The sequence below is a fragment of the Chenopodium quinoa genome, unplaced genomic scaffold, assembly GCF_001683475.1.
Source record: "Chenopodium quinoa cultivar QQ74 unplaced genomic scaffold, ASM168347v1, whole genome shotgun sequence".
NCBI lineage: Eukaryota > Viridiplantae > Streptophyta > Magnoliopsida > Caryophyllales > Amaranthaceae > Chenopodium > Chenopodium quinoa.
In genome coordinates, this window is record NW_018742345.1 from 1,618,030 (window position 1) to 1,624,131 (window position 6,102).

Here is a 6,102-nt window from a genome sequence, read left to right on the forward strand (position 1 = left end):
GGCGGACATGTAGGTTAATTCGTCCGACTGGGTGCACAAGTCCTCCCCCAAACCCAACTAGGGTGTGGGTTACCTCCATCATGCTATCCGGTTTGTACCTGAGATTGGATAAGCATTTGAGGCTGATGAGGTCAATCAGAATTCGGCCCACCAGCTGGTTGGCGACCTTCCACTCAATTACAACAGGGTCATCATGCAGCCGATGGACTTTGCCTCTGTCCTGCTCGGTGATGAAAACTTTAGGGAAGGTGAATGCGCTTGATGCATCCCCCTCCTCAACAGAATTGACCATCTTTCTTAGATGGTCCTTGGTACCCCGAATGGTCGGGCCACCACCGGCAAATCCGCCTGCTATGGTGTACACCGACTCTTCATCAGTTTCGGCACTCACAGCAGGCTGGGCAGTCTTTTTCTTGGACTGCCCCGGATTTGCTTTTGAAGTCACTTTGGACTTCACATAGGCCTTCAGCTGTCCTTTGTCGGCCACACGGTCGAGCTCCCGTTTGAGACTAAAGCAGTCGTTCGTGTCATAGCCAACATCCTCATGGAAATGGCAATGCTTGTTCTTGTTCCGATTTTCAGCGGAACCTTTCATAGGAGTCGGCTTTTCAAGAGTTAGTCGATCCTTAATTTCCAAGAGGATGGAGCAGCAGTCCTTGTGGAATTCGTACCTTGGGACGTACGGTTTCCACTCCTTTTTCTTCATCTAGGCCGGTTGATCAGAGTTATCAATGGCCCAGACTTGCTTTTTCTTTTTGCTCTCTTTTGGCTTAGGAGCCGGCTGAGCAGGCCGACTCTCTTTCTACCAGTCGGACTTCTTATGGTCCGACTGCTTATTGGAGGAGCAGAGTTCGGTCGCCTGTATATAGGCTTTCGCTTCTCGCAAGGCTCCTTGTAGAGTAAAGATTTGTTTGCGGACGAGTTCGTACTTAAAAGTAGACCCGTCCTTCAGACCCTTGAAGAAGTCTGTGAAGGCGACCTCATCAGACAGCCCATGAATCTGTATTCGGACCAGATTGAACCGCGTAACGTAGGAACGCAAACCTTCTCTATCTCCCTGCTGTACATTGCCCAAGTCAAGACTTGTCTTTTTGGCAGGGATGTTCATAGATAAGTTTGATGCAAACAAGAACGCAAGCGTCTTGAAGTTATTTATGCATCCAGCCAGCATGTTGCCAAACCACTGCTAGGCTATGCCCTTCAGGGTAGCTGGAAAGCAACGACACCATGCGGCATCATCAAACCCCTGTAAATACATGAGGTGGGTGTATGCTAGCACGTGGTCTTCAGGGCTGGAGGTCCGGTCATAGGCTCCAACCAGAACGTTTTTAACTTTAGCCGGTTGTACAGCTTCAGTTATTTCCCTGGAGAAAGCAGAGGGTTGATCTCCAAGGTGTTGCAGCCTAAGCTGCCAGTCCATCGGCTAATAGTCGTATGCCTCCTGTCCTCCATAGAGGGTAGGTTGCATGTAAGGTACAACCGGCGTCTGGTACAAGGGTTGTGCCATGTACTGGGCGGACTGAATCACATGCGGCCAAGACTGAACCCTTTGGCTGCTTGCTGGGGTCTCATGTACAGACTATGAACACCGCACAGAGGTATTCCGAAAGCTATCATGATAAGTCGACGTTGAAGCCGACTCTGATTGCTGGGTTCTCCTCTCCTCAATGTGTTGCCGAGCGTCAGAGAACGTTTTCTTGCTACCATCCGGCTGTATGTGCCGGATTGGTTTTCTTGCGCCCGTTTCTGGGAAACAGAGCCGATTAAGGTCAAATTGGGGCCTGGCCTTCTCCTTAGGAGCAGGATGAGGAGTCGACTGACGATCCCTGACCGACTACTGTTTGCCAGCTTGGGCTGGCTTCTTGGCCGACTGCTCCTTTCTAGGAGTAGGCGACTTCTTTGAGGCGAGCTGCTTGATTTCACCACTGACATTAGCTCATCCCGAGTGATGGGAGTTGATCCTTCCGCCTGGGAAGGATCAACCGGCCGCCCCGAGGGCTTCTTTGGCTGACCAGCAGTTTTGCTTGGCCCTGCCTGGTCATGGTGGCGCTCCCGCCTCTCCTTACTGCGGATGCGCTTAGAGATGAGGGATCCATTTGGATCCACATAGGTTTCAACGTCAGCGTCGTCCCATGAGTCATGGTCCGTTTGGACCAGTATATCATCTGGAGGCCGAATGGCCTCTGGATTTGGTACAGGTTCTTGTGAAGCCATTTCAGAGGTACTCTCCCCACAGACGGCGCCAAATGTTTCGGGGGTTTTTGTCCCTTTGGAGAGTTACAACCCTGAAGCTGGATTCAACTGAGGATGCTTGTACCTGCAAAGCAAACGGACGGCGCCAGATGGTCGGGAGTCCGCCTCCGAAGATTAAGTTAGTAAACGTTCGGTAATAAAACGTGCGGAAATAAAGTTATCTGCTCGGATTCCAAGCTTAGGTAAAGTGTGATAAGTGAAATATTGTCTCGTATTGCGTGTAAAATTCTCTCTCAGACATAAATTCCAGAATATCCCTATTTATAGGGTCCTTTTCAAAAGTGTGCCCCTCCTAGGATCTGGTGACCTAGGAATTAGGTCACGCCGTTTTGCGGCGCCTCGGGATTTGGGCCTTAGAAGGCAGCCATCCTAGGGGGGTCCTTTTCAAAAGTGTGCCCCTCCTAGGATCTGGTAACCTAGGAATTAGGTCACGCCGTTTTGCGGCGCCTCGGGATTTGGGCCTTAGAAGGCCGCCATCCCACGGCCAATGCCTGACTGACATTTGTCACTGTGCCCAAAAGGATTCTGAAGCACCTTTTGAGTGACACGTGTCGCCACCTGAATGGTACCTGCTGGACCTTCAGTCCACATAGGACGGATTAGAGTCCACCCTCCACGTGTCATCATTTCATAGGTACAAATGGCATCTATAGGGGGGACACGTGGCGCTTTCTGATTGGGCCACCAGGCCGGGTATAAAATACCCAAATCAGAGAAGATATTGGTTAAGCATACAAAAGAGAAAAGCCCTTCTTCTATAGACATGAAAAGATTTAGAATAAGGTCAATTAAATTAATGGCGAGCAAATTTCATTTAAATTAATTACGCTACCATCTACAATATTTGTTAGATTTTCATCTCTCAAATTAAAGAAGCGCTCAAAATCTTTATAATAATATTTATTTATTTTAGGGATTACCGCAAGATTTGATGAAGGGAAGCCTATGATAGCACCGAATTCTTCCGGTAATTGGCTAATTTCATCACACCCTAGTATAAAACAATGAGTATCTCTGCCCCAATATTCTAAGGCGGTATAAATAAAATCTATATCAAGATATACCCTCTTAACACCATAAATACCTCCCATGTGAAAAAAGTCAAGTTCTTTTCTCTCTTTAGCAGTTAAAGACCGACACCATTCACGAGTGAAATTGGTAAAACTCTTGATAACTAAAGACATGATTATTTGTTAAGAAGCTAAGACTATGATTAATCTGCTATTATGAAGAAATTCGGCAGATTAGGGGGCTATTTATGCACAAAATCGACGCAGTTTTACTCCGGAAAGACTTTGGAGTTAGCGCTCTTCAGAGCCAGACGACAACTCTATCGCTTGGCGATAGAAGCAACGCCCGGCGCCAGCGCAAACGCGTGGTGACACGTGGCGCTGTAGCGTTTTTTCAACTAGCTATTTAAACCACGTTTTTTTCTGGCTATTATTCGAATTCGTACAAAGACTTTACGGTTTTATCCCTTTTTACAAATACCCTTACAGATTAATTTCATATATTTTCCTTTGTTTTTTCTTTTTTGGATTTATTTTGACTTAATTTAATTTTAGGTTTGTTGCAAGTCCAATTTATTTTTCATTTTTTCTTTTGGGGGGAGAAAGTCAGATACCCTCCATTAATAATAAAAATGATGGAAATTTTTGCACAAAATTAATTTTATCACAATTTTGCACACACAAATATGCACATAAAAATGAAAAATAAATGCAAGATAAATAATACATTCATAATATGTATATACAAATATGTCTAATAAGTGATTCAATTAAGGCAAAGTCATATACAAGTTAAAATAAATAAAATAACACAGGTACAACTACGACGCTGGAGGACGCAGATGATAAGGGACGCCCATCATATCAAAGAACTGCACAGAACGAGCAGTATGCTCCTCACCAGCTCCAGCTCTAGTCTCTCTAGGAGGAGGAAAATTCAGCTCAAGACCCGTCCACCCAAGGTCGCCCTGATAAACCGAACGAGGCTAAGGCTGTTGCGATGACGAGCCAACCTCAGTGTACTGCAAGGCCAGCCCAGGGATAATCAAATCACCCCATGACCTGTACAACACCTCAGGCTCCTACGAAGAACGCCTATGAGATAAGAATCTATAAAAAAAGCAATACAAAAAAATTTGCTATGCAAAAGATCATACCGAGATGATCTACTCTCGAATATGGGCGGTAGTCGCCCGGATGTAGCGCCCTCCCAAGAAGGAGACCACAGGAAACCCGCGTGGCGATGGGCTTGCCAGCGTAAGTGAAGAAATGTACTGGTAGAATTGGATCTACAAAAGACAAAAGATATCAGCAAGTGGCAACAAAAAGATTAGAGCTAACTTTATAGGAGATAAAGTATGCCTCTACGACACTCTAGAAGCCGGACAGAGCGATGTCTCCTTTGAAGACCGGTGTCGACATGAGTCTCGCAGGGCGTGAAGATAATCGGCATAGGCCAAGTTGGCCCAGTCATAAGTCCCGCTCAAATGAAGATCGCGGACAGCAGGAAGGTAGTAAAGCAGCGCCCTACTACCCTTGTAAGGGGAAAATGTCCCTACCAGCAAGATAAGCGCAAAGATGCGCACCCGCTGCTCTCGGGTGGTCGCATAATCCTCGAAAGCTGCTGCCAGAGTCGACACGAGAATACTCTTGCTGCTGTGATGTTTCTACCTCAGCACGGGCCCGAACAACAATCGGACCCAGTAGTTCATCAGCCATAGGAGAGTAGACGCTGATGTTGTTGTCGAACGGCAGCGTAGTAGAACTGAACTCTAGTCCCGAGATGAGACTGAAGTCGGCTGGGGTGACTATCATCTCACCCCAAGGAAAGTGAAAAGTGTTGGTGGTGTCCTAGAAGAACTCCACCAGTGCATGAGCCACGCGGTGACCCCCGTCAAAAGAACTCATGGCCTCCATGGCCTCAAACAGGGCAGTCAGCCCACAAGACTCCCAAAGAAGTCTCAACTCCCCTTCGACGCTGAAGAACATCCTATACAACTTGCCGAGGGTATTGTTGCACAAGCTGTGGCAACGCGTCCTACCAGCAGTGATCCCACAACGCACCCTCGCAGAAATGTGGTGGTCGGGGGCAAAGTACAAAGTCCGCTCATCCCACTCGGGGAGGGGACCAAGAGAAGTGGACGGGTCAGCGTCCTCCTCTACGGGCTCATGCTCCCTTTGTGTGTCTCGGGACCGTGAACCCGAACCTCGCTGTCTAGCCATACTACGTTCTACAAAACAGAGTACGTAGTACTAAAATAGAGCACAATTTCAATTCAAGCATATATGACATTTTTCAAGCATCCAAACAATTTCTTATAAAACTATGATAATTATTGTGACAAATTGGACAAGAATTGCTAGCAAAACATCAAGAACAAGTAACATTGTCTTCCTGACCTTAAGAGGTCCAACAATGGTGAATTACTCGTTTCTTCACCAAATTGTGTCAAACAAGTCTCAAAAAACTCCCAAGGCAATATACAAATATAATCTAGCAATTTCATGGCATAAAATGTGAAAAACAAAGCGAATTAAGCAAAAGAAGTTTCGAATTTTTGAAAAAATTATGAATAAAAATGCACAAATTCAGCAAAAATCGGGGTGAGTTTGAAGAAAACTTAAATAGATCGGGAAATTAGATAAATAAAGCTTCGATTTGCCACAAATTTGAGCAAATTTGGTTAAGAAACGAACAAGTTAGAGCAAAATGAATTACCGCGGTGATTTTCGAAGGCAGAGAGCAGCAGCAACAAAAATAAAGAAGAAAAGGGAATTTAAACAGAATCCCGATTCTGGAGCCAAACGACAGCTTTATCGCCAGGGGAAAGAGTTCAGC